We start from the raw sequence: 21,473 nt of genomic DNA, 5'->3' as shown, positions 1-21,473 counted from the left end.
GACCTCGGCACACGCGGCAGGACAGAGCAACCCCCATCTTCCCCAGCATGGCCGGCAGAGCGGCCGCGGGCCGGGCAGTGGGGCCAGGGCACACAAATTCACCGCCAGCGCCGGGGCAGGTGGAGCTGCCCTGGGCAGTGAGCCCGCACCTGGGATGGAAACCGGGGCAGGCGGAGCTGAGGCGGGCAGCGAGCCGGGACCCGGGACAGGCGCCTCGGCCGCGAACGGAGGGGGCAAGAGCTGCAGAGGATCCCACTCTCTTTCTGACTTTTCCTCTTGTTCCCCTCCCTTTCATTTCCCCTTTTTATTTTCTTGGTTTTTTCCTCGGGTGTTTCTGATACTTCAAAGATTTTTATTCTCCTAAAATCTCCTGTCTAACATATGGCATATTCTCTTTCTTCTAGATTAAATGTTTTTTTTTTCCAAATAAATCCAGAACCTAACAAATCTAAACTTCTGCTTGGATATTTTGAAATGGTCGACGAGCTAACTCATGACCTCCTAATGTTGTTTTTCTCATCACCTTTTTATTTATCCTTTGGCAAATTAAGCATCTTTCAGTTACTTGCTTTGCTACACCAAAAATCCCAGTGCACCCAAAATTCCTTAAAAAATGATCACACAAAGCTTGAGTACGCCAGTGGGGTTTCTGATGCACGTCTTCTAATATTTTCCTAGTAAGCACATTTTATTAAGTAATTGTCTTCCATGTAGAAGTTTCTATTTCTATGATTTATCTTGTTCATTTCCTATCTTGTTTAATTCTTTTTTCTCGGCTTCCCTAAACTTTGGAATTTCCAGTTTTTCCTTGTTTGGAGTGAATATTAAAATAACTCTTTCAGCTCCATTTTCTGCTGCATCCTTAGCTTTGTGATCTGCCCCCAGTTTGCCCAGTTTGCCTCTCCTTTGGCCCGGGCCGGGTTCCCCCCGCCCGCAGCGGCTGGGAGCAGCCGAGAGCCCCGCGCTGCCCATGCCGACCTGTCCCGGCTCCATCGCCGCTGCTGCCGCGGGCTGCGAGGGCTGCGGGAACGGGGCACCGAGGGTGTGGCTGCTGCTGGGGGAGGAGGAGGAGGGAGGGAAGGGCAGGGATGGAGGGGGAGGAGGAGGCGGGGTAAGGGGGGAGGAGGAGGAGAAGGAATGGAAGGGGCGGGATGGAAGAGGAGCAGGAGGTGGGGATAAGACAGGGGAAGAGGAGGAGGGGGGATGGAAGAGGAGGAGCCGGAGGAGAAAAAGCAGTGAAGGAGGCGGGGTTAGGGGAGAGGTGGAGATAGGACAGAGGAGGAGCGGGAGGAAGAGGAAGAGGAGGGACAAGGGCGGATCAAGGCTGAGCTGCGGGAACCACGCGGTCTCGAGCCCTGCCTGAATTCGCAGCCCCCACCTGTGGGATCATCGCCCCCCCCATGGCGCAGGTGAGCGGGGAGGGCGAGCCCGGCCCGGATATCCCGGGGGGTCCCTGGGTTGGGTTTTTGGGGGGATGTTTGGAGAATGAAGAAGTCCAAGGCTGAGCGGAAAAGGCCCCTCGGGGGGACATCGGGGGTGGCGGTGGCGGCTGCCGGCAGAGGCAGCCTGGAGGAGCAGAGCCCTGTGTCCCCCAGGAGGCCAAAGTGGGGAGCCCAGAGAGGGGGGAGCGCCACCATTGGCGGGAGCCTCAAGAGCCTGGAGAGGGGCAGGGGGGACTCCTTGGAGCCGCTGCAGCGCAGAGCAGAGAATGAGGGGAGAAGGGAGCCCGGGAGCCCAAACAGCCCCGGCATCCCGAAATGGGGAGAGCCAAGAGGGGGGAGCTTTGGGCATTGCTGGCACTGCCAGCAGCCTGGGCAGGGGGGGCACCCAGGAGAAGGGGGACCCCCAATCCAAGCGTGACCCCAGCAGCTGGGACAGGGGGGAACCCCTGAACACCAGAGGGGAGGGAGCAGGGACGGGCAACCCCTGGGAGGCTTTTCCAGGGCTGAATCTTGGTGTTTGGGAGGTTTTTCTGGAGCCCAGATGGCCGGACTAGACATGTACCTGGGCAGAGAGACCTTCAAACTAAGCGTGTGTTGGGGTAGATGGAACAGGAAAGCCTTATGAATATTATTGTCTGGCCTTTCATTCCAATCTTGCTTATAGTTACTATATTCTCAAAAGCTTTTGAGAGTATAGGAACTCTAAGCAAGATTGGAATGAAAGCAAGCTTTTAGATACCTTAGTTACTGAACAAAAGGAAAACAATGGTTTGGCCCGACTGAAGGTAATCCTCTTCTGATGAAACAATTCCCTCTGCTTGCTGACAGGTCCAAGGGTCAGAGCACACCCTACTAGCTCAGCAGAAGGGCTCCAAAGAGGTGTTTTTAGGGTTTAAAATGTAACACAGTATGGTGATGTAATGATTCTTACAGGCTGTATGTAAATGCTAAAGGATTTGTATCTTGTACTGGACTGGTTAGTGAGAAATAGAATATTTAACACAGAAGAAGATTTATTGTATTGTAACGGGAACCTTAATCTCTTACAGTCTTACCCTCTTACTCTCTCACCCTCTCATCTTCTCTGCTCCTCTCTTCTCTCAGGCCTGCTCCAAGCTGTGCCTGGCAGCTCCAAGCAGGGCCCTGCACCCAGGCCCTTTGCAGTAAACCCCAAGTTCCACGACCTGGCTGCAGAGATCTCTCATCTCCGTCCATCCCGACCGTGCTACCCCCGATGCTCCTGCAAACGTGCTCATCCCTTGTTTTCCCCAAACCAGGATTTCCCATTGCCAACCCTGAGAGGCTGCGAGGAAGAGGAAGATGCCCCGGGACACTGAGGCAGGTGAGGAGGAAGTCAGTGCCCCTTTCCCCTCTGTGCTGCTCCATCTCCCAGCCCAGCACGGCCCCCGGCTGCAGCACAGCCCTGGGGGGATCTCGTTGCCCTTGCCTGTGGCACGGAGGCAAATCCCATGCTGTCCTTGTCCTTCCTCACCCAGAGCAGGGGCTGAGCATGGAGAGCAGGGAGGACAAATGCCCACGGCAGAACCTGGTGGCAGAGGCCGTTTTGAGTGGCTCCACGGCGCAGGAAGCCAACGGGGAGGAAAAGGCCCGGAGATGCCGCACGAGGAGGGGCTGCAAACGCAGATGGCGGGGATGTGAGGGGGAAAGAGGTAGCCTGGTCTGGGAAGGCGGCCAGAGATGGAGCCAGAGCTCGGAGCTGGTGCTCCATGAGCAGCTCCATGATGGGGAGAAGCCCCACACATGCGTGGAGTGTGGGAAGAGCTTCAGGTGGAACTGCCACCTGATCAGGCACCAGAGGATCCACACTGGGGAGAGGCCCTACGAGTGTGGGGAGTGTGGGAAGAGCTTCAGCCGGAGCTGCAACCTGATCCTGCACCAGAGGACCCACACTGGGGAGAGACCCTATGAGTGTTCCAAGTGTGGGAAGAGGTTTCAGACCAGCTCCCATCTCCTCCGGCACTATCGGATTCACACAGAGGAGAGGCCCTTCCAATGCCCCGACTGCGGGAAGGGATTCCAGCGCAAATCCGACCTTGTCAAGCACCAGCGCATCCACACAGGGGAGAGGCCCTATGAGTGTCCCCAGTGTGGGAAGAGCTTCTCCTGCAGCTCTACCTTGACCCAACACCAACGGAGGCACCGGTAAGGGAAGCCCTGCGAGTGCCCCGAGTGCGGGAAGAGCTTTGTGCGCTGCTCCAGCTCCATCCCCCACTGGAGGAGGCACTTTGGGCACAGCCCTGGTCACTCACATTCCCTGTGATCCATGTTGGGAACACACCTGGCTGCTTGTCCTTTGGTTTGGCCTGAATTTTTTTCTCTTCTCCATCTCTCTCTACTCCAGAAGTCTGGAGGGATGGAACAGTCACCTCAAAACCACTCATATTCCACTGAAAATAACTGAATTTTAACCCCAAAGGGCTCAATTCCACCTCAGATTGCTTGTTCCTTCCTCAAAAAACTCAATCCCAGGCCAAACTCAATCCATTCCGCAGCTGTCAAGTTGAGATGGAGTTGGAAGGAGATTGGGAGAAGTGGGATCCCAATTTGGAGCAATGGGATGGGGATTGTGTGTGCCTGGGTGTGTGGGATGTATTTGATAGCAAATAAAACTTTCAGAGTTACTGATTTCTGTCCCGTTCATTTTCAGTCATTTCTGTTTGCAGAGTGCCACCTTCTCAGCTGATTCAATTCCTATAAAAATCCCATTTTTAAAATCATCTAGCCTCTAACAATTAAAAGCCAATATCCAAATAAAACCACGCACCCCCAATAAATCTTTTAAAAATAATTTTAATTGTTTTGGAGTACTTAAGGATGTTATGAAAGTTTAATTTTTTGGTTGAAATGTCTGAGAAATTATAGTGGTGTTTGGTTTTGTGTTTAGTATATTTGTAATACGAATTGTTTTACTAAGGTGTGTTAGATTGTATGTTAGTTTTTTAGATATTTTTTATCTAAACTACATTAGTCATCAAGTTAAAACTTTCAAAAGGTATTTCTTGATATATAATTTGTTTATTTATATGCATTGGTAATATTATAGTAATAGTTGTTGGTTTGGTTTGACTCATTGTTGGAGTATTGTAAAGAAGAGTTGAGATTTTAATATTTTATTTTTATTATAATTACTTAATTTCAATTATTATTTCTTTGTTTATAATTTTATTGCAATTTGTTGAGGGGAAAGGAAGGAAGTTCAAGGGCAGGAACATTTTTTCCTGGCTGGGAACTGGAATTCCAGACCCTGGGAGTGTGTGCAGGACCCCACAGACTGGGATCAAATATGGGCTGGGATCAAATATGGGCTGGGATCCTTTGGATTGGGGCTGCACAGACTGGGACCATATGGATCAGGACCACACAGACTGGGATCAATTGGACTGGGATCAAATATGGACTGGGACTGTTTCTGAAAGTAACTTTGTTATAAGTTTTTATTTCTGTTGTTAATTAAGCTTGTGAAAAGGCTGCTTGTGTTAAACTGCCTGCTTGGGTGGGATAACATCCAATGCACCCAGGATGAGGACACCTGTACAGATCTGCCAACTATCAGCACTCCCCGTCTGAAGGCAGAGTGCACCAAGGCCCAAAAACTGGAGGTGATAAAGAGAAGGAGCCAAAACCAGAGCCAAGAAACACACATGCTCTGAAAAGGCAGACCCAGGGAGGGGCCATGTAAAATCATTCCTGGAATATGTAAAGTAGTTTATGGATATGCATGAGGCTCTATGAATATGCACCAGGCTGATGTAAGGGGAAAGGTATTTCAGGGCAATGCAGATTCCTTGGTTGTGGTTTTAGTCCATTCTTATCACCTCCAGTTTTTGGGCTTTGGTCCATTCTGACTCTGTGAAATTGAGGTTTTGGGATTTTTAGTATGTTGTGGATGGAAGCAAAATGGAGGGCACAGTGTTTCGTCCTGGGTTTCTTCTTCATGCTTCTTCCTTCTTCTTCATGGGTTTGGGTGGCTTTTTGTAATTGGGCAGAAATTCCACATTGCAGGCTCTTTGGGATCAGTTATTAGGTTAAAAGGGAAAATAATCTTGGTGTCAGTTCCTAATTGGATAGTTTAGTCTTAAAAGACCTTGGAACAAGAGATTGTTGGCCATTTTGTGCCTTCTAATGAAAAGCTGCTGAACTCCCAGTAATGAGGCTGTTTTACTGATAAGAAATAATAAACACTTGAGTCTGAACATGAATTACTGTCTCAAGTGCCTTCAATCCAGAGCCAGTGAAACCGACAACTGGTACCCCACAGCTTGAGGTAGTGCCAAGGCAGAACTTGTTCATGCTCTTTTCCCCTGGTGATTTTCTACTCCCGTCCAGACTCTGATAGCAAAGCCGTGCTGGTGACAAAAGATTGACCTTGGCATCCTGGGGCACTTTCTGGGTGGGTGTTTGAATCTGCTTTTCCAGGCCTCGGGCTGAGCAGGGTGAGGCCGAGGCCTGGGCCCCTCCAGGCGGCGCCGGGAGCCCCGGGGCAGCGGCGAGGGGTGGCCCTGAGGGGCGGCACAGGGGGCATTTCCCCCGGGCGGGCGGGCGGGCGGGCGGCGGGGAAAGGCGCCCTGGGCACAAGGGCAGGCACAAGGGCCCCGGCTCTCTGCAGCGCGGGCGGCCCAGCGCCAATCGCTGCTCCCGGAGCCGCTGCCAGGGCCGGGTCTCCTCCTCGCCGCTGACCCTGCACCTGCAGCGCTGCCTCCGCCTCTGCCGGGCTCCCCGGCACGGACGGCAAGGACGTGGACACGCTGCAGCAGGGGCCCAGCAGGGACACCCAGATGGTGCCAGGGCTGCAGCTCCTCTCCTGCAAGGAAAGGCTGACACAGCTCGGCTTCTTCGGCCTGGGAAAGAGACCCAGCCTTGATCCAGCTGTGGCCTTCCAGTACCTGAGGGCAACACACAAGAAAGCTGGACAGGGACTTTGTACGAGGGCAGGCAAGGACAGGACAAGGGAGCGTGGATCCAAATTGAGAGAGATTAGGTTTAGGTAAGGGATTCAGTAAAAAGACTCTCCTGGAACAGGTTGCTCAGAGAAGGTGGGCATGTCCCGTCCCTGACAGTGTTCAAGGCCAGGCTGCATGGAGCTCTAGACAAGCCGGTCCAGTGCAAGGGGTCCCCAGCCACAGCAGGGGGGTTGCAGCCATGGGATTTTCCAGATCCCTTCCAAGCCAAACCATGCCACGACTCCATGATTCTGGGATACTTCCCCTCCTCATCCTCTGGCAGAAAAAGAAACTTGGCCCCAAGTTCCACACTGCAGACCATGTCTTTTGGCAGCCTGCAACTGTGTCAACAGAGGATGAAAACAGATGACATTACTGACACGATTTCCCTTTTCTACTTGAAAAGTAAATGCTCTGCTCCTGTCAACTCTGGCAAAATTGTCAGAAGAGGCAATTGTTCCCCATGAAATGCTTGGTCTCATGCAAAGAAGAAAGAAGCCAGAAGCCAACACTCTTCGTTATTGCTACATTGTTTTCTTTGGTTACTTCTCTAATAGGAATGACTTTGGGGTGTGATTTGTTTGTTTCTCTCTTTTGTTCCTTGGGGCGCGCGGCGGCTCCTCCGTTGGGTTCGCGGGGGCAACGGAGGAATGGCCGCGAGCTCCGGCGGCTCCGCAGCAGCAGCAGCAGCAGCAGCAGCAGCAGTGCTTCTCTTGATTGGTTTTCCACTCAACTTCCCACTCGCTCCCCATCCTCTTCTCCCTCTCACACTCACTCTACTCCCATCCCGTGCTGGGCTGTGCCGTCCATGTTCTGCCTCTCCCAGCCCGGCTGATGCCGCGTCCTGCAAGGCGCCCTTCGGCGGGGCCGCCCCGTGCCCGCCCCTGCCCGGCCCGCTGTGGTTCCGCCTCGGCCGGGCTCTCTCCGTCCTGGCTGTGGCGCCGCTGGAAGAGCCGCTCGCTCTGGTGCTGGCGGAGCAGTGTGGGCTTTTGGCTGCGCCTGGTGCTGGCTCTGGCCCAGCCCCGGCCGAGGCCCTGGGCCTGAATGAAGCCCCTGCCACGGTTCCGCCCGCATCCGCCCCGCTGCCGCCCAGCTCCTGCCCCGTGGCCGACAGCGTGGCCGGCAGCTGCCCCGCTCCGAGCTCCGCCGCTCGCCAGCTCGGCTGCCGGCCCCGAGCCGCCGCAGCCCGGGGCAGCTCAGCAAGCAGCATCGTGCCGGGCGGGCGGGTGCCCCGGGCAGAAGAGCGGCAGCGCCGTGCAGCCCGCAGGGGCAGCGGCGGCTGCGGCAGCGTTTACTCCGGTCCCCGCCTCGCCGACGGCGCCCCGGGAAGAGACGGGGCCGGCTCGGAGGGCGGCAGGCGATCAGCTCAGCCTTGGCTCGCAGGCGGCCATCAAGCGAGTGTCCCGGGAGCGCATCTCGGAGTGGGCGCGGCTGGGGAGTGAGCGGGGCCAGCGGGAGGAGCCGGCGGGGCGTGCCGGGCGGGGCTGAGGCGAGGCCCGGCAGGGCGGCAGCCGGAACGCTGCGAGGGCAGCGAGCGTGGAGTGAGCGGGGGCTGCGCAGCGCCCCGGGCCGGGCCATGGCGAGCCGCGGCGGGGCCGGGCAGGGGCTGCCCGAGGTGCAGCGCAGCATCGGCCCCACTGACGACATCGCGGTCCCCCCGCAGCACAAGGGCGCCCTTGTGCCCCTGGAGCTGGCGCTGCTGTGGAAGGTGTCGCGGCCTGGCTTCCCCGGCGTCGTGAGGCTCCTGGACTGGTTCGAGGTGCCCGAGGGCTTCGCGCTGCTCATGGAGCGTCCGCAGCGCTGTCAGGACCTCTGGTACTTCCTGCACGAGTGGCGGTTCCTGACGGAGCCCGTGGCGCGGGGGCTGTTCCGCCAGGTGCTGGAGGCCATGGGGCACTGCAGCAGCCGCGGCGTCCTGCACCGCCACATCAAGGCCGAGAACGTCCTCATCGACCTGGCCACGGGTGAGGTGAAGCTCATCGACTTCGGCTGCGGCACGATCCTCCAGGACACGTTCTACACCCGGATGTCAGGTGAGCCCAAAGCCGGGGCCCAGCCGGGCAGCGGAGTTCCCCCCTTGGCTAGCAGAGGGGGAAGAGGGAGGGAAGGAAGGAGGGAAGGAAGGAGGGGGAATCCACCTTCAGCCAGCTGCAGGCAAGTTGCTTTGTGGCAGGGCAGGGGCTGGCTGTTGTGGAACGGGAGCTGGCTGGGAGGGAGGGAGCAGCATGGGCCTGATGAGCTGCGCCCGTGTCCCATAGGAACGCCGGAGTACAGCCCACCGGAGTGGATCCTCTTTGGCTGCTACCATGGCCACCCAGCCACCATCTGGTCCCTGGGCATCCTGCTCTATGAGCTGCTCTGAGGGCACCTTCCTTTCCACAGCAACGAGGACATTGTCTGGGGCCAGCTCTTCTTCCCACCCTGGGTGTCTCAAGGTGGGGATGCGCCTTCAAGGCACGAGGGGAAGAACAAACGGGGTTGGGAGGGGCAGCTGGCACATAAGCGTCCTGCTCTTGCAGCTGGTGAGGAGGTGCATCTCCAGGGCTTAGCTGGAGGAGGTGGCACCTGGGCCTCTGTGCTGCTGTCCTCCGCAAGACAGGATTGATAGGAAACTTTTGGCTGCAGCTCTGAGCACTCCTGGTGTGGCCTGGGCACTGTGGAATGTGGGAGAGCATGGACAGGAGCCTTGTCCCGCTGAGCGGCGGTTTCTGGTTTCTCTCTGCAGAGTGCCAGCACCTCATCAGGTGGTGTTTATGCATGGAGCCCACAGACAGGCCAGCACTGGCAGACCTTTTTGAGCATTCTTGGCTGCAGGAGCCCTGCCTGGCCCAGGAGACAGCAGAGATGCCTCCCTGTGCACAGTAGGATCCAGGAGCCCAGCAAGCAGCAGCGGCACGCGTCTCGTGGCGCTGGAAGAAAACCCCGGAGCATTTCCCTGCGGCCGCGGCACGGAGGAGAGAGCGCAGCCGAGGAGATGCTGCTTCCGCTGGTCCCCGCGAGCTGTGGAGGGAGCAGCTCCGTGCTGCCCTTCCCATTGGAGAAGTGGTGGCAGTGCGGTGAAGGTGCCACGGACTGGGACAGGGGAAACATCCCCCTGCAGCTCAATGGCACCGTGATGTCCACGCAAGCCGGGGCACAGGTGGCGTGTTCTTCTGGAGCACGACGTGGAGCTGGGAACACCATCCTGGAGCTGGCCGCTGGCGGGGCAGAGCCGATTGGCTTTGGCTGCGGCCCCTGCCTGGAGGACACGCTCTGCGCCCCGATGGAATCAAGATGAGTCCCCAGCCGGCGCAGGGGCGGGGGATGCTGGTGCTCCCAGGCACGGCAGGGTTCGACCTGGCCACGCGCCGGAGGTTCCCCCCTCGGCGGCGCTGGGGAATATTAATTTTTCCGCCAGCCGCCGAGCTGCTTTTTGGCAGGACAGGGGATGGATGTTGTGGAAGGGGAGCTGGCTCCTGGCCTTGCTGACAGCTTCTGCCAGCCAGCCTGGCACGGGCTGAGGCGGGGGCAGCCAGCCTGACAAAAGCATCCACCCATGTGGATGGGGGCGGCAGAGGGGGACGGGTTCCGAAGCCGTGCCCCAGCTAGTCTGCTCTGCAGGCCCTTGAGGAAGGGGTGCATTTATGGGCGGGAAAGGTGGGGATTTTCCCCACCTGTGGACAGGTTTAATTCTCACATGGAGTGGTCAGACCCTCCTCAGGCCCATGAAACGGTGACAGGCTTTGTGCTTTTTCTGTTTCCAAGTCTTGTTTTGAATTGACTTTCGTGCAATTGTTCTTTGTTTTTCCCAGGAGGATTACACCTGGTGCCTGGACCGGACGGGGAAGCGCCTGCAGCATCCGTGGAGCGCGTCCAGTGCCAGCGCTGCCCCAGGGGCCACGGTCTGCAGGGACAGCCCCTTCCAGAAGGAGGAGGACCTGGTTTGGGATCGGCTCCTCTCCTGGCAGCAGCTCTCCAGAGGTGGGCACCCGGCTCCACAGCTCGGCTGGCAGAAGGGCTCCGGGCAGGCGGCAGCGGGCACACGGGCATCCCGCTCTTGCAGCTGCTGAGGAGGTTGCTGTGCCGGGATTAAGCAGAGGAGGTGGAACGTGGCCTGCCCCGCTGCCCTTCTCTAAAGACAGAGAATGGGTCGGGAGGTTTGGGCTCTGAGCACAGCCAGCAGCCTGGCCCGGGCACAGGCCATGGCGGGACAGGGGGACAGGAGCCTGCTGCCACTGACCGTGGCTCTCTGGTTTCTCTCCGCAGGCTGCCAGCACCTCATGCCATGGGAACGGCACCGCTCGGCCTGCCAGGCTGGGAGGGCTGGAGGGCGGCCGGTGTTCATTTGCTGTCAGAAATAAATTGGGTTTTTTGTCATTGTCATCATCAGAGCGTTTCTTTCCTCCTTTTCCAAGCTCTTGGCCTACTTTCCTCCAGGGTAATCTTTTTTGTCCTTCCTCAACTGCTTGATGGCATTTGGCAGGGGGGGTTAAGCAACGTGAAAAATTCAACAACAGCTCCCGTTGCCAACTGCAGCAGCCCCTTCAAGAGCCCTGAGCTTCCACCAAGGTCAGTGTGTGCCTTGCAAAAGGAAGTGCTTTGCAGTGATGGGGTTGTTGCCCTGCTGCAAAAGCTGGGAGGAAATCAGAAATGGAAAAATGCCAATTTGGCTCAACCACCGCCCAGGTTCTTCATCTTTTCCCTCTTCTCCATGACAGGCAGGCAGGGCTGGACTCCAGCAAGGTTCAAGTCCTTGGTGCTCTCTGGCATCAAAGGGATCAAGTAAACTCTTGCACGCAGGGACTACAACAGGGCTTCTTGTCAGATCCCAGGAAATTCCTCTGGCTGCCCTGGAGGACTTGAGCCCCTGCCCAGGGCGCTCAGAGACCCTGGCACAGAGCCCAAGACCCCTGTGCCTTTGATTTAGCCCTTGGAAAAATCAACCTTACATGAAGAATTGTGAGCCATGACAGTTTAAGTAGAATGATAGTGAATTTATCCCAGGGTGAAAAATAGATTTTTGGGGTTTCTAGAATGGGGCTTCAGGGGGCAAGATGGAGGAATCTGGACGTGTCTAGCCTTTCTCCTTCTTCTTGGCCTTCATCTTCTGCTGTGATGTTGGCACTTTTAGAATGGTTAAGAGTAGAAGCTTACTGTCTAACATAGGTGATAGGTATTGGAAAATAATTGTAAATATCGTACAGGTAGTTTTTAGGATTAAAAGATAACACCGCCCTGGGGCAGGCAGAGTGCCTTAGACTGTCTTGCTGAGAGGACCTTGGCAGTACAGGAGAAAGAATTTTATAGATAAGATACAAGAAACAACCTTGAGAGCCAGAAATGAAGAGCTCTGACTCCTTCTTCGAGCACCGGGCTGGGAAAAGAGACTTTGGAACTTATCTCGGGCTCACTCTGACCAGCGAGAGACCCCGAGAGCATGAGTCCGTAAGACGAAGTCTTGAGGGATTGGCTCCAAAACATAAATATCCTTGTTGGCTGTGTCTTCTTGACCAAGAAATCCTTCAAAGCTCTTGTAACTACAAGTCTTGCAGCCCTGTGAGCCATGCGGTGCAGATGTGAGCCAAACTCACCCTTCCTGTCTATGGAGAAGAGAAGAAAAAGCAATGGCATCATCTGAAAAACTCAGAGGTCCGCTCTCTAGCTCCTTCCAAACTCCTTCAAATGGCCCAAAGCGGGATTTAGCTACAAATAGATGACAAGGACTCTTAGTGCTGGCTCTTGGACTCCAGAGCAGCTGCTTTAGAATCTTTCACAGAACCCTGTGCAGTTCTGTGGTGCCAGAAAGGGATCATTTGAAGAAACTTTCCCAACTGACTTGCATGGAGGTTTGTTTGAAGGGTATTTGAGGAGAAAGGCTCGCGGCAGAGCTCTGGGCTTTGGCCTAGCTGTGTCCCCTGCTGATTGTGAAGTGTGCCATCAGCTGCAGGGCTTTCTGGGCTAAAACTATCATCAAGTCACTGGGGCTTGCTCTTTTTGGCCTCTAAAAGCTGGAGCCACTTTCGGGGCAAATTTGGAGACCTCATCTCTGGGAGGATGGAGCAGCTAGGATTTTCCCAGTTGCTGGCAATGGTTCTCCAGGCCCTGGCTGTAAAACGGGGCTGCCCAGCAAGTGCGGATCTGCAAGATGATAAACAATTGTCTTGGTTTGAAAAGAGAGGTGTCTGCTAAGGAAGGCAGAAGCCTTCTCTGAAATGGAAAATGTCAAACCCCTCCCTTCAAATGATTCTCATTTAGAAATTCAAATGCTCTTGGGAAAAGATATGGGGATAGGACTGAGCCCGCAGAGCCGGGCAGCGTTTGCTGATGCTCTGAGCCCTTCCTAAAGATCCTGTGCGGGCTGTCTCAGACACCTGGGGCCAGGGATTCCTTCCAAGCTGGGCCACTTTGGCTGGGCCGGGGGCGGCCCCGGGGCAGAAGGCAGTGTGTGCAAGGGCCCTGGGTGGCACGCTGCAGCACGGTCACCGTGCCATGGAACGGAACCCGGTGTCCAAGGCCCCTTTGTGACACGTGGGAAATAGAAGCTTGCCCGGCTGCTGGCAACATGCAACGGGGCACAACGGGACAGAGCGGTGCCGTGAGGAGCCCCCGCACAGCGCACTCGCTCCCGTCTGACCCGGAGCTTCTCCGCGGCGCTGTTCCTGCAGCTGAGCTCGAGGCCAGAGCACAGGACTCGCTGACCCGTGGCCTTCCTGAGGCTTCTATTCTGCAGCTGCCCTCAAGGGCAGAGCGTGGGACTTGGTGCCCCGGAGCTTTCCCAAGGCATCTCTCCTGCAAGTAGCTCCAGGCACAGCCATGGAGCAGAGACCCCTGAGAGTGCCCAAGCTGGCCTGGATGGAGGAGGAGGAGGAGGAAGAAGAAGGCCCTGGAGCTGCCCCAGCCCAGGAGACAGAAGAGGTGGTGCCGTTCCATCCACCGCAGGAGGGTGAGTGGCAGAGCTGGGCTGTAGGGCTGGAGCCTGCAGTCAACTTGGGCCCATGCCATGCCATGCCATGCCATGCCATGCCATGCCATGCCATGCCATGCCATGCCATGCCATGCCATGCCATGCCATCCCCTGGGGAAATGCCCATGGACAGGAGGGAAGAGGGGCCGGGCAGACACCCCGCAGTGGCCGTGCTCCATCCCCTGGGGCATCCCGGGGCTCTCCCTGCCTGGGCAGCGCAGGGCTGGGCTCTGTTCTCTGGCCTCTCCCGCAGCCCCTCAGCTCTGGCTGCGCTCGCTCTTTGCCAGATGCAGCCCTGGAGCGCACACAAGAGCAGGGATCCAGCCGTGGCCGCTTCCGCAGAACAGCGCAGGTACCTGCAGCCACCCCCACCTGGGCTGGGCCTGCTGTCCCTGCTCAGCCCAGCACCGTGTGTGCAGCACTCCATGCAACATCCCCGGCCTCTTGCCCTTCTCCTACAGCTCATCTGCGACTTTATCCGGAGCATTGGGCAGGAAGAGACCAGCACCATGGGCACTGGGCTCAGAGCTCACTCAGAGCTCCTCAGTCATGAGACCAGTGCCGCCCTGCTGCATTTGCTCCTGGAGAAGGGTGTTGCCAGGCCAGAACAAGTGAGCAGCCTGGGGCCAGGCTTCAATTCCCCCATGAGTCCCGTGGCTTCCCCAGCCACGCCTGCTGGTCCCTGGGAGCCTTTGAGGCCATGGCAGTGCGCTGACAAGGGAAGCACTTCTCCGGGGACCCTGGGGACATGGCTCCCTCTGGCAGTTTTCCAAGTCTCCCCGTGCCTTCTCCAGGTGCCAGCCATGGTGAGGTCCATTCACCGATGGCTCCTGGCCAATGATTCTGCCCAGCACAGGCTGGACAAGGCCCTGCTGAATCTCACCAGAGCACACCCAGGTGACGCAGTGGTGACGCTCCTGCGTGTGGCCCCATCCTGTGACAGGTATGGGGCCCACCTGCCCAGAGGGCTCAGGCCTCCCCAGCCCATCACCCTGTACCGCCTGGCCCAGGCATCTGAGCAACAGAGAGTTCCAGGGCCCTCTGGCTGCTGCCGTTCCCAGGCCTGGCACGTCAGCCCCCGAGCCTGCTGCCATGCTCCCTTGCCGTCCCTCAGGGGCCTGTCCCCACAGGGCTGGGCTGCCTGGCTGCTGCTGGCCAGGCCCAGTGGGCACAGGCAGAGCCGGCGGTCAGCCCGGGCCCCTAGGGATGCCCAGGCCACGGTGCTGTGTCTGAGACCCCCCTGAGACAGAGCTCTAATCCCACAGAGCTGCCATCTCCATGTGGAAGACCATCATGTGCTCGTCCAGGACTGCAGAGCCAGTGCTGCTGATCCTCCTGGATGTGCTGGGCAGCTGGCCAGAGCGCAGCACGTGCACCTCCCATGGGGAAAAAACGGGTGTCTTTGGCCTGGCTGTGAGTTTCTGCAAGTGGCCTTTGCTGGCCACAAGGCCGCCTCTCCAGCAGCTCTCCATCCTCCTTCCCCCACTGCATCTCCCTGCCTCAGGCACTGGCCTGAAACCTGGCCCAGGGGCAGCTTCAGGCCCACCAGGCCCTGTGCTCCCCCTGCCAAGGTCTCTGCGGGCCTCTCCCTGCCCTGCTCGGGCCCTGCCACAGGGACACCTGGGCACTGAGCGCTGTCTCGGGGGTCTTTGTCCCTTGCAGGCAACCGTGGTGATGTGGAAGATGCTCCAGGAGCCCCATGTGCCACGTGTAGTGACGTCATATTTTCCCCAGCTATTTGTGCATCTGCTCTTCCAAGTGTTCTTCAGCACAGAAGAGATGCCACAGGAGGTCGATGCCTTCTGGAAGGAATGCCTGCAAGAGCATGGCCTTGCCACCAGCCCCAACAGGTGCGCCATGCCAGTCCTCCTGTCCCTGCCACATGGCCTGCCAAGGAGCCAGTGCTGCCAGGGTGACCTGGCCTTTGCTGTGCACACAGGTTTGCAGTGCAGACCCTGAAGTCCCTGCTCTGCCGAAAGCAGTACAAGGAGGTGGTGGTGTCAGTGGAACGCAAGCGTGGCTGGGACACGCTGCTCTGTGCTGACACCCGCCACTATGCCGTGGGTCTGCTGGCCAGGTGAGACTCCCCTTCTCCCCATTGCTCCCGGCATTTGTGCCTTGTGCCCGGGCTGTCCCACACAGTCCCCGTGGCCCTGGGTCACTGGGCCTTGTCACCGAGGGACAGCCAAGCAGACTGGAAAAGGCTGGGAGGGGAGAGAGCACAGGAGGAAACACCTCCTAAAGGGCCCAGGTCCCCTTGCAGGACGGTGGTGAAAGACCAGCAGGCTCTGCGAGCCTGTCCTTGGAGAGATTTGCTCAGGTTCCTGGTCCCTTTTTCGCCCTCCTAGGGAGATGCGCCATGCTTGTCTTGGGTTAGGTGTCAGTATTGCACTCCACCTGCTCTGGCTGCTCAGCACACAGGAGCCACACTGGGATCTGCCCGCCCTGGCGTTCCTTGTGGAGGTGAGCCGGGTGTGCAGCGCTGCCTGGCTGAGCTGCCTCCCATCTCTCTGCCCTCTGGGAGCCGCAGCCACCTGGGACGCTGCCCGCGCCCTGTGCTGCTGCTGCTGCTGCTGCTGCTGCTGCTGCTGCCTGGGCCCAGCCCTGTGCGGCTCCGGGCTCCTGCCGGCCGGCTCCCCCATCACTGGCCTGTGCCTTTCAGCTCCTCGAGTGCCTGGATGCCAGTGAATCTGCTGCCAGTGTTGTGAAGGTCTCTTCAAGGTACCTGCAGAGCGAGTGCAGGGAGAGGCGTCGCCTGGCGCTCAGGGCCCTGCTGGAGCTCATTGATGATCCCTCAATGGTGAGAAGGGGGCGGTGGCTGAAGCTGCGCTGGGAACGCAGTCACTTGGCCTGGCCTGGGCTTGGGGCGCTGGAGCAGCTGCTCCCAGCTCTCCTGCCTCCCGCTTCAGCTGCCCGCGTGCTTCGGGACAGGCCTTTGGCCTCTGGGCCCTGCGGCAGCAGGATGGCCTTTCACAGACTTGTGTTCCGCACAGGCCGAAAGAATGTGGAGCCTGACCCAAAGCCTCATGGACCTACTGTGCGACAATGATGCAGAGATAGCTGGCATGACCCTCATCACACTCAGCTTTCTATTCCTGCACAAATCACATATTCTGATGTCAACCCCCATTGCCCTGCAGCTGGCTGAGGCGCTCCTGCCACTCTTTGACCACGTAAGGCTCTGTGCCCCCAGCCACAGCCACTGGGTGCTGCCTGGAAACTGTGTGCCCTGTGCATTTCCAGCCCTGTGCCCAGGGGGGCCTGCAGGAGCCAACGCTGAGGTAGTTTTTCTTTTTTTTTTCCTACAGGATAATAGCCAGGTCCAGCTGCTCTCCATCAAACTCTTCCGAGACATGATGGAGTATTTGGAAGAGAGAGAAAACCCTTTGGAAAGCCCTGTGCAAAAGAGCTTGCTTGCACTCTTCTTCCACTGCCATGATGAGAATCAGCGTGTGGCAGAGGTGAGGACTCGTGGGCTGCTGCTGTTCCCCTGGCAGGGGGCTCGGCTGCCTCCTGCCCTGCGCCTGCTGGATCGCAGCCTCCTGCAGGCCATGGCACGGGGATGCGGGTGCTGTGCCCTGGGCTGTGGGGCCATCTCGGCGTCCCTGCTGCTCTCCAGGCTTCTCGGGAAGCGCTGCTTTGTGCGGTCAAGTTGATGAAGAGGAGGGATCTCAAGAAGCTGGTGAAGGAGCAGAAACTGTGGAAGTTCAGCGAGTGCCTGGTAAGGAGGGCCTGCAAGGCCCAGCCTCAGGCTGGAGAAGGCCCCTGAGGGCGGCGCTCAGTGTGCGGGCCGGGCAGCTGCGCCCCTGCCCGCTGCGGCAGCCAGAGGCCGCGCGGGCTCCTCTCCAGGCTCCCGTGGGCCCGAGCCGGGTGCCCGTGGAGCCCCGGCCCGGCGGGGCTGCGGGGCGGCACCGCGGCTCCCCGGGCAGCAGCCGGCCCGCTGCCCCCTCCCCTCGGGAGCCCTTGGCCGGCGGCTGCTGGCCGCGCCTCAGGGCTGTGCGGGCAGGGGAGGCTGGGGCTGGGCGCAGGCAGCGCCCGGCCCAGGGGCTGAGCCCGCGCCAAGCCTTCCCTCCTGCCGCTCTCTGCAGCTGGCAGAGGACAGGAGCCGAGCGGCCGAGCACCTGCGCCGGGCCCTGCGCTACCTGCAGAGCCCACAGGAGCCCCTGCGAGAGGCGGCCATCAGCTTCATGGGTGAGGCACGAGCCCGTGCCCCCTCCCCGGCCCGGCCCGCCGCAGCTCGGCCCCGGCCCCGCCTGCTGCCCCGGCAGCGCCAGCCGGGCCCGGCGCCGTGGAGCCCCGCCTGGGCTGGGCATTGCTGCTGCCGCCCTCTGGCAGCCGTGCCCTGGGGCGGCAGCGTGAGCCAAGGGCCGGGCTGAGCCCTGCCGGGCCAGCAGCCCGTGTGGCCACAGCGCCGGCAGCGCCGCTGGCAGGGAGCTGTGCCGCTGCCGCCGTGACAGGCTCTGTGTTCACAGGCATGGCCGGGCGGCGCCTGAGGGGGCAGCAGCGAGAGCTGCAGCTGATCTGCACTGGTGAGTGAGGGCAGCGGGCTGGCAGCGGGGGCTGCCGGGGGGGAGCTGCAAGCCCTGCCCTGGCTGCGGAGGGCTCTGCTCCCGTGGCCAGAGCACACTGAGCTTTCAGGGCCACGGGGGCCATTGGTGGCCCGCAGCTTCGGCCTGATCGCCTTGCTCCCTGCTCCCTCCTGGCCATGGCAAGAGCCGGCTGGCATGGCCCTTGCTGGGGGCTCTCCTCGGCTCCCCGCACATCCGGCTCTGACCGTGGCTCTGTTGCTCTCTCTTGCAGCCCTTGAAGACAAAACAAATGACATCAGCCTCGCCGTCGGAAGCCTGGCAATTCAAACCCTCTGCATCCTCAAGTCAGGAGAGCGGGCTCCCATCTCCAGGTTCCAGTGGCTCCTAAATCACCTGCGCAGGGCATGGAAGACACGGCCTCGTCTGTCACAGCTCGGCTGCCTGCCCTGCCGCAGCTCTGTGGAGAGCTGATCCCAGAAGCTCTTTTTGCTGGGGCCACCTGAGTCAGCAGGAATTTTCTTTTACTTCAAGTATGTTTTTTTCTTTTACTTCAAGAATGTTCTTCTTTTTTTTTTTTCCCTTTACCATGTAAATATAGACTGTGTTCTAATACACAGACTGCCAGGATCTTTCTTTTGCTGCCCAGGGTGCGCAGGGCCTAGGGGAAGAGGGGATAAAGGGTGCTTGTGCTCAGCCAGCTGCCCAGGCGTGCAGTGGGCAAGGGGAAATGGCCAGAAGCCCCTTGGCCTTTGGTGGTTCTGCTGAAGCCTTTGTGCTGCCCACAGAGCGGCTGGGCAGGGGCCGGAGCTGCGGGGATCCCTGCCAGAGCGCTGCCTGGAGATGGCCACAAGCCCTGTGCCAGGCAGGAAGCGCCATCCGTGCCCTCCTGCCCGTCTGCTGCTGGCTGCCTTGCTGAGGGCTCCCAGGTGCCTCTGCATGGGGCTGCTCTGGACCTGCTGCGGGGCTGCGGCGCTGCTGCCGGGCAGCTTGGCCGCGCTGGGGCAGGGCCTGAGGGGCTGGGGCGCTGGCAAGCCCTGAGCAATGGGGCTGTCAGAGGCCACAAGCAGCCCCCTGGCAGCCGCCTTCTTCCTGCCAGAGCTGACTTGCCAGGCGGATCCTGGGCACTCTGGAACTAACAGCATCAGTGTTGTTAGAAACCAAATGCAGGGAAATCACAGACCTTTGGTCTTGTCAGCAAAGCTTAGAATTAAACACAGGATTTGATCGGACACCTTGGAAAGGGCTTCCAAACTTAGGTGCTGGGAGAAGGGAGAATGCGGATTTCTAGTTCATAGCAGAGACACCGGGAGGAAAGTTGAAGTGGAGGAAAGTTTAATGTGTTAGAGTCCAAGATCTAGAAAATATCAAAGTAGTTCCAATGGTAAACAAGAAGTTTAAGATGCAGTGCTGGAGGTTTGTGTGTCATAACACGATTGGCTAAGGAAGCTTACAGCTTACTCTGTGGCATGAGTGTCTCATGTCTCGCGGCCCCTCCTCGAGACCCCTCTCAGGACCCATCCGCAGCCCCCAGGTCCCCCCACAATGCCCCAGGACCCCTCCCCAGACCCCCCCAAACCCCCAGACCCTCCTGGACCCTCCCCCGCCCCCCCCCCCAATCCCCTCTCAGGCCCCTCCCGCTCCTGTCCCGAGCCTGGCGGGTCCCAGCGGCAGCGGGGAAGGGGGCGCCGCTTCCGGCTCCCCTCTGATTGGCTGGGGAGGCACTGGAAAGGCGGGCATTGCTGAGGGTAGCCGCACCATCATTGGTCGGCTTGGGGACAGGCAGCTCGTGATTGGTTGGTTTGCGGCGGGGCGCGTCGCTATCGGCTGGGAGCCCACACACACAGCGGATTAGGGAGATTGTGAGGGGAGAGCGGCTGAGGTGGAGCTGAGGCGGGGCCAGGGGGAAGCTTGAGAGGGTGTTGAGCATTCTCAGGTGGGCTTAGGGGGAACTGAGGGAAATTGGGAGAGTCTGAGGGGATTTTGAGAGGAACTGGAGGATTGTGAGGGGATCTGGGGGGTTTTGAGGTGGTCCTGAGAAATCTGGGAGTCTGAGGGAATATCTTAGGGTTTTGGGGGGATTGAGGGGTCTGAGGGGAATTTGGGGCAGTCTGATGGATTTGGGGGGGTCTCAGGTAGCTCTGAGTTGTATTTTGGGGAGACCAGGGGGGGTTTGAGGGTCCTGTGGAGGTTTTGGAGGTCCTGAGGAGGGTTTGGGGGTCCAGCGTGGTCCTGGGCGAACACTGGGGGGCTCTGGGGAGTTTGGGGTTCCTGGAGGGGTCCCGGGGGAGATTTGGGGGTCCCGGGGGGTCCCAGGCCCACCCTGAACCGGGGTCTGGGGGTTTCGGGGGGAGGGGGCACTGCAGGGGTTCCCCCCCCCCCCCGGTTTTTGGGGGGTCTCCCATGGTGCCCCCTCCCCAAAAAGCTCCCAGGGCCCCCTGAAGTGGCTCCTGTTCCACCGGCCGGTGCCGGTGAGTCTGATCCAGGACGGCCCCACTGAGTCTGGGGGAGTTTGTGGGGATTTTGGGGTTCTGAGAGGGTTTTTGGGGATTTGGGGGTGGCTTTTTTGGGTTTTGGGGGATTTTGTTTGGAGTTTGGGGGGAATTATTGGGGTTTTTGGGGAGAATTATTTGGTTTTGGGATGGTTATGTGATTTTGGGGGTTTTGTTGATTTGGGGGATTTTGGATTTTTGGTGTTTTGTTGGGGTTGTGGGGGTTTTTTGGGGGGAGATTTATTGAAAATTTAGTGAGTTGTTTTAAATTTTGGTGAGTTCCACTGGGATTTTCGGAGATTCCCAGGGGTTTTTGAGGGTTTTCTTGTAATTTTGGGGGATTTGTGGGGTTTTTGTGGAATTTTAGGGGGGCTTTGGGGCAGTCCCTGGGTGTGGGGAAGAGCTGAGAGGCACCAAAATCTACTTAAAAGCCTTGAAAGTCCCAATAAAACCCACAAAATCCCAATTAAATCTCTGAAAATCCCATTAGAACACCCCAGAATCCTAATATAAACCCACAAAATCCTTTGGAATCCCAAAAAATCCTGATTAAACAACACAAATCCCCCAAAGATGTCCCCAAAACCAGAAAAAGTCCCACAAAATCTCCCCCAAGAACCAAGGAAATCCTGGCAACACCCCAAACCCCCCAAATCCCACCAATAATCTCAAAAACCCCAAATCCCCAATTAATCCCTCGGAATGCCACCAGAATTCCAATAAAATGCCCCAAAATCTCCTAAAAATCCCAATAAAACCCCAGGAATTTCCGAGAATCCCAAAAAATCCCAACAAAATCCCAGTAAAAGCCACAAAATTCAAAAAGAGCCACAAGAAATTGCAATAAACCCCCAAAAACCCCCAGAAAACTCCCCCTCAAAATGCCAATAAATCCCCCAAAATCCAAACCCCCAAAATCCACAAAACCAGACACTCCCAGTCAATCCCAGTGTGATTCCAATCGCTCTCAATGAGATCCCAGTGTAACCCAGCATGGACTCAGCTGCTCTCACTGGGATCCCAGTGTGATCCCAGTTGCTCCCAGCATAATTCCAGATGTTCCCAGTTTCTCCCATGATGATCCCAGTAGCCCCAAGAATAGTCCCAGT

General features: G+C 58.2%; 1 protein-coding gene and 1 pseudogene across 1 annotated transcript in view; one reads left to right on the top strand and one right to left on the bottom strand.

The window, feature by feature from the left end:
• The window catches only part of LOC136570728 (uncharacterized), a 2,607,743-nt pseudogene that overhangs the window by 1,191,852 nt on the left and 1,394,418 nt on the right, over positions 1 to 21,473 (top strand).
• LOC136570729 (uncharacterized) overlaps positions 1 to 21,473 on the bottom strand; it is a 2,347,277-nt gene that overhangs the window by 1,043,631 nt on the left and 1,282,173 nt on the right.

This window comes from Molothrus aeneus, unplaced genomic scaffold, assembly GCF_037042795.1.
Source record: "Molothrus aeneus isolate 106 unplaced genomic scaffold, BPBGC_Maene_1.0 scaffold_36, whole genome shotgun sequence".
Classification (NCBI taxonomy): domain Eukaryota; kingdom Metazoa; phylum Chordata; class Aves; order Passeriformes; family Icteridae; genus Molothrus; species Molothrus aeneus.
Note: the sequence above shows the minus strand (reverse complement) of the source record. Positions and strands in the feature narration are given on the sequence as shown.